This window comes from Phyllostomus hastatus, unplaced genomic scaffold (genome assembly GCF_019186645.2).
Source record: "Phyllostomus hastatus isolate PE091 unplaced genomic scaffold, TTU_PhHast_1.1 phas_scaffold_216, whole genome shotgun sequence".
NCBI classification, from domain to species: domain Eukaryota; kingdom Metazoa; phylum Chordata; class Mammalia; order Chiroptera; family Phyllostomidae; genus Phyllostomus; species Phyllostomus hastatus.
This window is the reverse complement of record NW_025334018.1, coordinates 10453528-10463440: the sequence shown is the minus strand read 5'-3', so window position 1 is coordinate 10463440 and position 9913 is coordinate 10453528.

The window sequence follows — 9913 nt, the reverse complement described above, 5'->3', positions numbered from 1 at the left end:
TTTTTTTTGACAGCAAATGAATTCAGGAATTTCAGTAAAACTGGGCAGCCTGTGGAGTGATCTGCCCGCGTGGGCAGATATCTTTGGCTTAACTGTGCTTTAGAATGGAACCCCCTGCCCCCCCCCCCGCCCCGTGCGGGGCGTGAGGCGGAGGGCTGGCGTCCAGGCGGGCCCATGTGGGACAGCCGTGCCGGGGCGCCTTGCAGCCATCAGCCCTGGCGTATTTGGGGGTCCGCTGTGTGAACGAAGAATCATCTTCCTGCTGCTGATAGATTTGACCACACCTGTTTATATTCTGCACTTTAGAAGGAGAACAGTATTAACCTCTAGTCTAAAGCAAGCTTAGCAAATGGAGCGCTCTAAGCTGCCGCTTCCCCAGTAGATTAAGTAAAAGGGGTTTTGTGTTTTGAAGTTTTTTGTGTGATCTCTTAGCAAGCATCACCTCAGGGTGTCCAGGGCCAAGAAACCCAATCTTGCCAGCCAGCCTGGGTTCTACAGTGATTCCATCTAGCCTGCGGTCCTGAGTTTAAATTTGTCCCGTGGCCATGCAAAGCCCAGCCCTGAGTGAGTGCTTTCTCCTTGCTTTAATAAGCAATGAAGTTGCCTTCTTACAGAAATGCTGAATAGAAAATGAGTGGTTTACCTTTTTTTTTTTGAAGATTATATTTTCAGGGTTTTTTCCTAGAATGTGGTGTCTTGGTCCTCTTAAAAAGCAGGTGGGGCCTGGCTGAGCCCTGAGGCTTAGCTGCTATCCAGGTTGTGCTGTATGAGGTGAAGAGAAGCCACTTCTTAGTGTAACCAGCTCCTGTTTCTCGGGGAGCCGGTCATGTCTGAATGCACTGGCTTGGAGTCAAGGCCAGTTTGACGTGGGAGGGGCGGGTGCTCCAGTGTTAGAAGGGGGGCAGTGAAAGAAGAGTGGATCCCAACTTTGAAAACGACATGGTCATCCAGGACCTTAATAGACTGCCATGTGGTCAGATGGCAACGTGCTTGCTCAAAAATGACAAATCTGTTTAACCAAAGTTTGAAATGCGATGGAGCCGCCAACAGAAGCACTCGCCACCAGCAGTCGGGATTGCGCCCCCAGGAGGCGTGGGGGACTGGGCAGCGAGGCTGCAGATGAAGAGGGGACCAGACCCGCCTCAGGCCATTAAATGTCAGTTTGTCCTTGGAGTTCTTTCTGCTCGTTTTCTGCCCCCCCCCCCAGCTGGAACTGGTCCTTTGAGAGTGGAGGGAAGCACAGAAGATGCTCGGAGCCCCCAGCCTCCAGTCCTTTCCCACCATTGCAAGATGGCCAGCTTGGAGGTCTCCTCCCCTGAAGCCTTTAGGCAGCCCAGCTGTTCCGGAGTTTGAGAGCAGGCGCGTTCTAGAACCATCAGGGTACAAAGCTACACTGACCAAAGCTGTGCTTTTGAAATATCACCCAGGGCTAGTGGTGTCTCCACCTGCTCTGGGAGCCTTTTGCCTGCCTCAGACTAGACCAGGTAACCTTGAATTTCAGGTGTCTGGAAATTCTAGCTGAAACCTGCCTTTCATGCGGCTCCCAAGCACCAGGTACTCTGAAGCTGTACTGAGTCCTGTGGCGGTTCTTTTCTGTGTGTTGAGTAACATGAAACTTGGCCGTGGCCAAGGGCACTAAAGTTCAAGTGCAAGTTCTCACATACATTTAAGCAGTCTCATTTGCTTCAGGGCTCTGAACAGTTTTCTGATGCTTTCTGCTAGTGTGCGCTGGTTGCCCCAGCCTGTGTCTTGGGATCAGGTCAACAGCAGTGAGATTCAAACAGCACCTTTCCCCTTGTGTTGGCAGAGGGCGCGCACGGAGTACCTGGCCCTGAGCTCCAGTCTCACCCTTAAACCTCACCTTGGTGGTGAGACACTATTCCTCACTCAGTAACTGCAACTCTGAAACCGAACTCCGTGTCACCAACACCTTCAAATCAGGGTTCCCGCTGGCCACTTGTGGGATATGCCATGAGCCACACCCTGGAGGACTGGCAGGTGGGGGAGTCTGGCAGGAAAGATGCTGGGTTTATGCTATTTGGTGACTATTGTGGTTTGACATTTAAGTCCCCGCCCCCCCGAGTTTGATTTTTCCCTGGAGATTGGAGTTACGGTGAGCTGTGTGTGAACCTGTGGAGTTCTTTGTTTTTTTCTTTTCTTTTTTTTTTTTGTGATGCATTTAGTAAGCAAATGGCTAACGCCCAAATCTGCTTGTTCCTCAGCCTCCCCACTAGCACGGGCCCCTTACCTTCCTGGTAGGTGAGGGCTGGAACCAGTACTGCTTTCTTAACTTTGGGAAGTGGTGCCACTCAAAAGCACCTTCCTAACTTTCAGAATGCCTCCCTTCTCGTTAACTTTTTGTGGCAACTTTTTGGGGCTGGTGCCTCGTTTTAGGGTGCAGCTGGATTCCGAGCTCAAACATCCTATTCTAGAGACTAAAAGATAGTTATCCAGTTGTGAGAAAAGACCCCAATGCCCACTAGGGCTATGACTCTTGGGGTGTCTGCCTGGGGCTCCCCATGAGGGAGAAGCCTTTGGGGGGGATTCTGTAAGGTGAGAGAACTTCCAGTGGCCAAGGTTAAATCTGTACCCTTAATCTGGCAGAGACCAGAATGCCACAGCTGAGCTTGGAACCTATTCCAATTCCGCCAGTTACGTTCAGAGGACCCGGGGAGGGGTGTGTGTTGGGGTGGGGCGGGGGAAGGTGGTATATTTAAAAAGACCTGACAAATTTTCAGGATTATTTGTGGAGACTTCAAGGTGAGGATCAGGAAATAAAATGCTTTTTTTGTGAGTTCAAGTTCTAAATCTTGTTGACCTATCACTTTATTGAGAAAAAAAACACACACAAAAAACGGCTAAGTGTCAGCAAAAGAAAACGCTTGGAGTTTTGCCTGGGTTAGTGCGAGCTGGTGCAAACTGCGGTGTGTGTTTGCCCAGCAAGGTGAGGAGGCCATCCACGAAAGAGGAAGTTGTTCAATAACACGGATCTGTGGGTGTTTGAAAATGCAAGCCATCTGGTTTTTTGTTTTTTTTTTTAATGAATGAAAAAAAATAGCTGCTTTAGGAAAATTAAGATTTTTTTTATCCATTAACTTCCAAATTAATGCAGTTCAAAAATAAGATACTCATTAGGTTAGACTAAATTGGAAGCTTTTGTTATGCTAGACGTGCATAGCCTTTGAGAGAGTGATTTGCTTGGATGCGTGAGGTTTCCTCTTTGGTGTGATGGTCACTGACTTTTGTGCGTGAAGCAGGTAAAATCAGTTATCAATGCAAAATGTATTAGAACTTGATGAAATAGAGCTTTGAGTTTGAGAAATAAAGATGTATTTAAAAAAAAACCACCTTGTCAGTTATGAGACCTCACTGTGTTCATTCCTTTGTGCGTCTCTTCAGCGTTGGTGAACTTGCTCTATGTTCCAGGGAAGATGCTGCGTGGTGGTGGGTGGTTATCAAAAACACCCTCGGACACGCCTCCAAAGCCGGGACTTTCTCGGAGTGGGGGGGGGGTCACCTCGGGGCTCATCATTCCCTTACTATCTGGACTCCTCCCCAAGGTGCCCGGCTAATTTAAACTGAGCTTCGTTATTGACCACAGCCTCTCAGCTAATGCCCACGTTCCGCGGTGTAGTCCTGTTTGATTCAGCGCTAAAAGCTAGGTTCTCATCAGCTTGACCTTGGCCCCAAACCCCTCTCAATAAGAGAACTGGTTATTTACTTTACATAACTGCTACCCTGGTTTCTTCACATTTTAAAATAGGCCAGAATGTGAACAGGCGACATTTGAGTAGTTGGTAGACGACGTTTGGGGGGCGGGTATAAAGAGAGACTGTAGATCCTGCCTGGTGACCAACTTGCTTCCTGATTCCTCTGGTTCAGTTCACAACCCCCCACACCCCACAGCCCTGCCCTGTCCAGGGCCTCAGTTCTGCGCTGAACTGCTTTTACTCCTGCGGTGTTTTCTGTAATGGTCATCAAAAAGCATATGACTTGGTATAAAAACTCTCCACCCCCTTGTCTTCAACCTGCCTGTCGCTCTCCTCAGACCTCTCGGTGTGAGGACGAGCAGCTCTGGGACCCCGTGGGCGCGGAGGCCTCCTCCAGACCACTCCTGTGGAGTGCGTGCTCACTGACCCTTCCTGCTTCCCCCGGGGCCCTTCCTGCAGCCAGCCTGCCGCCTCTGTTGTCAGCATCTCCTCGCACTGGCTCGGCTTTGGATCCGGAACAGCTCATGGAGGTTGGAGTGACTCTCTCTTCCCCCTCCGTGATCACAGAATTGGGCCCAAATCAAAGGGCGATTTTATGATCCTGTTACATTTGCCCAGGAGCCAGCTGCAGGTTCCTGCTGCAGCCTTCCTTGGCTCTGCCTCTTTGGCGTCACCTTCAGCACTCCCGTGGGCCACTTCGTGAGTCTCCTCACTCGCCTCCCCTCATCTGCCTTGATCCATCAGGGGCTCTTTCTGAAACAGGTGTGCCTGGGCGCACTCATACATACCTCACTGCGCAAGGGCAGATGTCAGACTTAGAAGCGTGAGGGGTCCTTCCCAGCCTTTTTCCTCCTCCGCCAAGCAAGCTTCCATCCCATTCCGGAGCACACAGCCCCTTCCCTGCACCCGCCCCGCCCCCCCCTCCCCCCCCGCCCTGCAGAGAGCCACCCCAGAACCAGCTGAGCTGTCACCCTCCGACCGTTTCTGGCCGCGCACCTGCCGGGCAGTATCAGTTCTAAACCTAGGTTGGGCACACCTGTGTGTTTCATTTTCCCTGGCCTGCCCTCCCCCACCCAACTGGCAGTGATTTCGTGCTTCAGAGGCTGAACTTGGTGTTTTCGTCCCTGGAGTGCTTGGACCTGGGCCACTGGCAGCTAGAAGGCAGAATCCTGGATCGTAACCTGGATGTGCTGTATGTGCATCGCCGTGCCAGCAATCGTTTTAGTCCAGGCTTGTCCAGGCCAATATTCACGTGCAGATCAATGTGCCTGTGACTTCCCAGTTCCCCAGAATGAGTCGTCATCACCTGGGCACTGACACTGTTGGCCACGGGTGCCCTTGACCTCCTGAACAAAGTCATTAGTCATAGCTGTGGCCCTCACCCTCCAGTGTATTCTTCCAAGTTCCCCACCCACCTAATACCCACAGTAGACTTTCTCGCTAGGTGTTTAGTGGAACTTATTCCTGAGTCACCTCCGATTATTCATGACTCAGCATTAGAGCGGTGCGGCCATCAGCACCAGGATCTTCAGGATTCCAGAGGTATCGGTGTATCTTCAATTCCTGGGCCATTTTTTCTCCTGCACTGTCCAAGTAGCGACTTGGGTAGGATAGTAACGTACTTGGTTGTCATTTGGGATTCCTGTCTGCTGGAAGATGCTAAGAGCATCGATAGGACCTCAGAGAGTTTACCAAGCAACCCGCAGGGGAGCAAGGACAAGGAGAAACAAGCCAAGGGAGCAGCCCAGTCTGGGATAGAGTAGGAAGTTGGATGGCACCACAGTCAGTGTCTGGTCCACCTGCCACACCTGCTCAAAAGCTGAAGGGGACATTGGTGAGATCAAGTGACCACCTGCCCCAAGTAACAACAGCAGAGCTGGGGCCGCTGTGCTGGTTTCCTGCCTCCCGGTCCCGTGCTCTTTCCTCCACCACAGGCCTGTGTCCCTCTTCTGGGGCAAATGCCATCTGGAGAACGTGCTGGCCTGGCAGATGAGCCATAGGTCTCTCGGCCACTTGACTGGCATCCCTCTCTCACAGAGAAGATTTCTGTGAGCGCTGTCAAAAAGCCAGGGAGGTGGCCGTGTTGGGAGGCCCCGAGTCACGCCCAGGTGGGTCACTCCTCGCCCAGCTCCCAGCCACTCGGCCTGCCTGTTCTCACCTCGACTGCGTCTCAGGCCCGTCAGCTCCAGGGCTTTTCATCAAAGCAGGTCCCCCCATCCCCAGGCTGCCTTGCACTGTGGGCAGTTTCTTAAAAGTGGTCCTGGGAGAAGGGACGAGAAGCAAGGCTCCTTCCATCAGATGCTCACCAGGGAAAGGGGCCCGGAGCTGCAGCACATGTGGATGGGGGGGGAGGGAGAGCACAGCAGGGACTTTGGCCAGACTCCCCTGAACAATTTTAGTGCACCCAACACAGGTTGTATGTGAGCCTTTGCTCAGGGGCCCGTTGGAAATTCAGCCGTGAGAAAATGGAAGGGCAATCGCTCACATTTGACGAAAGCTTTCGGTTTAACACCTGCACGCTTCGTAGCTCGTAGCTCGCAGGCCTCAGAAACCTGGGCAGCAGGTAGCGGTGCCCCTCTTCACAGATGGGGGCCCAGAAGCTCCGAGCACTGCGGAGCCTCTCAAGGTCACGTATCTTTTGAGAGGCAGACCTGTGCACAATGACCTGACTCAAGGTCTGTTCCTCCCACTGCGGCAACCCTAACTCCCATGCAAATAAACGTCCATTGTTGCACCAGCCCCTCTCAAGGGCCGGAGGGGTGTTGAGTTGCCTGGTAATAGATCCGCTTCCCTTATACAGGAAAGGAATTCCTTGGACAGGCCAGCAGCTTTTCTCAGACAACCTTCCCTTTGTGACTCAGGTGGGGTCTGCGGGCGGGGCCCCTACTGCAGGCTTGCTGCTGTGACTGGGGAGTGTCGCCCAGCTCCGGGTCCTGTGCTGGGCACCGGCCTGGAATCTCTCAGCAACGCGCAGGCGGGCCCTTCAGGGTCCAGAGGAAACCCGAGTGTCCTGCCGCTGCAGAGCCAGGCCTGGCCAGGGGTGTCTGACCCCGGGGCTCAGGCCGTCAGCTCCTCGGCCACATGGTTCTCCCCCCTTCCGCGTGCGTTGTACAGGGTGGCACGTGGGTGGGGCCCCGGAGGACGAACACACGCCTTCTGACACGAGTCTCTGAAGGGGAATGGACACAACTCCCAGTCTCTGGTTAGGAAACAGAGGGTTAAAACGGAGACCAAAGGGACTGAGTCAACTAATTAGTCGAAAACAAAACTTGAGCCAACTGACTAAGCTAACATAGGGCGCCTATACTGGGCTGAGGTTGGCATACAATTTCAAATGAGGATCGAAATGGAAGCAGCATCCCTTTCCCCCCTAAAACTGGAGGTGACATAACAGGGGGGTATTGGCCCTCCCCGCAGGCCAGGAGAGTTGGGGAGGCCTGTGCAGAGTTGGGCCAGCTGCCCCGGCCACGGAACAGTGAAACCCAGGAGGGAGGGGACCGGCACTAATAGCAAGACCCGAAGCAGGTCCTAGGGTCAAACACCTGCAGGTTTTCATGTGCTAAATATAGTGAGAGTTGGGTCCTCTTATCCTTAAGCAAACACGACAGCTAGGCAAAGGCTTTTTTTCAAAAATTGTCCTTACATTGGCCCTTGTGAGCGGAGGCGGGGAGGAGCCGCCTTTGGGCGCCCAGCGGTGCCTCCTGGCAGCCCCTGTCCTCCGCCACCCGGCTGCTTCAGGGTCCCGTGTAGACGTCGGCCCGTGGCCCCCGGTTCTGCCCTCCTCTTGGGTCTGTGCCGCGCACCTGACTGTCCCGAGCCTTTTGCCCCTCCCCCGCCACGAGGGCTCCGTTTCCTTGGCCTTCACAGGATCAGAGGGACGGGGGAGAGCCCCTCTCTCCAGCCCCGGTGGCAGAGGCAGCGTTCCAGCAGGCGTGTTTTCCATCCTACCATAGATACTGCGAGAAGGAACCTGAGTCTCTGCCCTTTGAAGTGTGGCTGCTGCTGAGTCGGGCACAGACCCTCCTGTGGGAAGTGTCAAAGCAGAGTCAGACTGGATGCTGCAGCTCTGGGCTCTGAGGCCCCACGGGTTATGCTCCCAGCCTCTCGCCTGAGTGCCAGTTTGGTACCCAGCAGGGCACGAGGGATCGGAGGGGAGGAGGGCTCCAGGGGGGCAGAGTACCCGAGACAGCGAGGGCAGCGGGCGCTTTGGAAGCAGAGGTCCAAATGCAGCGCCCCCTTACTGCCTGCGTGTCCGTCGCTCATCAGCTCTGGGCGGCAGAGGGTTCAAGAGACAAGGTGCTCGTCTCCAAGCCCCAAACCAGGTGCTCACAGATGGTATCGAACCTTGATATCCTCTGCCCTCCAGGAGTTTACAATCTGCTTGGGAAGCTGAGGGGACTCCGCGGTACTAAAAGCACTAACACATGTGGGCCGAGGGTGGTTCTGCTCTGTTACACATCAGGAGGCACACAGTAGCCCTAGCTGTAATGTATCAGAACCTGCAAGGCCAGTTAAGGGTGTCACCTATACCATTGCCAGTGCTCACGACAGCTCTGCCAGGTTATGTGGCAGCACTTTCTCCCCCACCCCCTCCCACTACCAGGCAAGGACCCAAGGCTCAGAGAGGTCAAGCGACCTGCTGCAGCCCACACAGCCTGTGCTGCACAATGCCACACCTGGAGTCGAGATGCTGCGGACCAAGCCCAGCGGCTGGGTGCGGCACCTGGGGCTCTGGCCTGTGCTCTGTCCTGGCAGCCCGCCCCATTGCCCGTTGGCCCATGGGCTGCAATGTCCTCATAATTCCCACTAAAACCAATTAGACTCCCTCCAGACTCACACAGCTCCTCAGAACCTGAGACGACTCCCCTCCCCCACATGGTGCTGGGGGCAGGGCTAAGACTGAGAGACACCATTCTGGAGGGGGCGACAGGACACTCACTGCGCAAGGAAGCCGCCTTGTTCTCTCACGGAACAACTTCCCTGCCTGGGAGCTAGAACCTCCGGGCTGAACAGGCCCAGAACCCTCCTGTGCCAGTGCGGCCGGCTCGTTTGCGAGTGTGTGACCTGCGGGTTTTGCTGGGATGTGCACATTTCTCACCCCGGTGTTGATAAACAGAGAGGCCTTGGCAGGGAAGGGGCGTTTCTCTTCCCAAAGCTGCTGTTTCAGACCTTCCTCCCCAGCCCGAGGCGCCCCCCCCGTGACCCTGGAGCCCCTGGAGCTGGGGCTTGGCCTGCCTGGGGTTTCACACGTTCGTTCGTTTGTTCGCATCCCCCCACGACTGTGTTTTCTGGGCCAGACGAGGGCCTCCCCGGCGGGAAGGGCATTCAGTGACTTCTAGCAGCGTCAGCACCGGGACCCGCGGCCAAGGCGGGCGGACACTGCGCAGCCGCGCAGGGTCAGCTTGGGCGCGTTTCGGATCCGGCCACCGCAGGGACCATTCTGATACGTAACCTACTGGGGACCTGTTAGGGGCTCTTCCAGCTCAAGAGTCAGCGATCTTCTTCCGAGAGGCCCAAGAGCCAGCGGCCTAGGCTTCTCAGGCTGTGCAGTCCCCGTCCCGGGGTGGGACGCGGCTGTTCTCGCAGAAACAGCTATAAGTACTGCGATACGTCAGTAAGCTGGCATGGCTGTGTTCCAACAAAACCTTATTTAGAGACACTAAAATTTGAACTTTGTCATTTCCATGTATCGTAAAATAAACTTATGTTGGTTTTCCCAACCATGTAAAGTGGACAATCTATTGTCACTGGCCGGCCGCACGTGAAAAGGCACGGGACAGGTTTGCCAGTGGCCGCCTCACAGCGAAGCCTTCCTCTTTCTGCCCCCCCCCCCCCACCACGTCCCTCGGCCGGCCGGGCGGGACTGGCTGAGGTCCTGGTGCCTGCCGGCTCCCTCCGCCCCAAGTCCGAATCCGCAGGGGAGTCCGCAGGGTCCGGGTGTGGCTGCCTGTTGCGCCCGCCAGCATGACTCCGGAGCTGGGCCTGGAGGTTCCGGCCGCCTGGGCATCCCGGCCCTTGGCCCCGGACGGTCCCGTCCGCCCACCTCCCACCATTCCTCTTGGCAGCCGGGGAAGCTCCTCTTCCCATCACCATTTCTTGTATGTTCTCAGCAAGGGCAGACTCCCCATCTCTGTTCTTTATAGCACCCCCAAATATTATACCTCCTCTTAGGCAGGCTGGCTCTGCCCTTTAAGACTCCTCCC